Here is a 1,149-nt window from a genome sequence, read left to right on the forward strand (position 1 = left end):
CCCAGGTTTATGGTAAAGAATGTTCTATTTTGTTTTTCTAAGCTAATTGTATGGATTGTTTGATGTTTTATGGACTAAACACCATTGGGGGTTTTGAGCTAGAGTGTTAGGAGTAGGTAGAGATAGATATTCTTCCTGAAACCTGGGGTAGCAATGAACTTCCTAACAATATCCCAGAGGGAATGAATGGCATAATATCCTCCCTTAAGAAACTTTGATTCTATGTGGTAAGAGGCACCAGTTGTCCATGAACATGAACATGTCCATGTCCACGAATAGCTGTAATTAAAAATCAAAACGATGGAGGCAAAGGATAGATTTAGCCAAAGAACTCTAGGAAATCTAAGGAAAAAGAACACTTTTAATGCAATACAGAGGTTTTTTTTTTTTTTAGGAAAAATTATTTGTTTATTCGTTTAAATAAGAGACAGCAACCATCACCTTTGGGAACCAGAGAAGAACCTAAAACACCATTTTTTAAGTATAAAGCTATAGAAAAGACTCTGTGCTGGTAGTGAAGAACCCTGAGTTCAAATAACCACTGACCTGGCATTTCATTTTTGGCAATTCTCTTTTTCTTCTTGGATCTCAGGCTCCTCCTTTATTAAATAAATGGGTGGGAGGAGATAATCTACTGTTAGTACCTCCTTAGTGCCTAAAATGGTAATGAGGACATAAGTGACAGTATGACTCATTGGAAAGATGATTGGATAAGAGCCAAAGGGCTTCCATTCAAATCTCATTTCTATCACTTATAACCTGTGTGATGTTGAACAAATCACTTAACAACATCTTGCCTCAGTTTATTCATCTGTGAAATGAGGGGAGTTGGACTTAATGAGTTCTATGCTCCCTCCCACCTCTAAACCTATCACCTCGTTATCTCAAAAGTCCTTCCCACTTATGACATTCCATGCACTATTGTCCCTTTCAGATTTGATGTCTCAAGGTCTACAAACACCATCTGAACATATTAATACATTACAACTAGGTGACACAGTTGATACAGGGCTGGACCTGTAGTCAGGAAGAACTGAGTTGAAATCCAGACTCAGGTGCTTACTAGCTGTGTACCCTGGGCAAATCGCTCTTGTCTACTTCAATTTCCTCAACTATAAAATGAAAGTAAGAATAACACCTACTTCCTAT

The sequence above is a fragment of the Petaurus breviceps genome, unplaced genomic scaffold (genome assembly GCF_028583685.1).
Source record: "Petaurus breviceps papuanus isolate PSGF00001 unplaced genomic scaffold, PetGlider_PUasm1.0 103, whole genome shotgun sequence".
Lineage (NCBI taxonomy): Eukaryota > Metazoa > Chordata > Mammalia > Diprotodontia > Petauridae > Petaurus > Petaurus breviceps.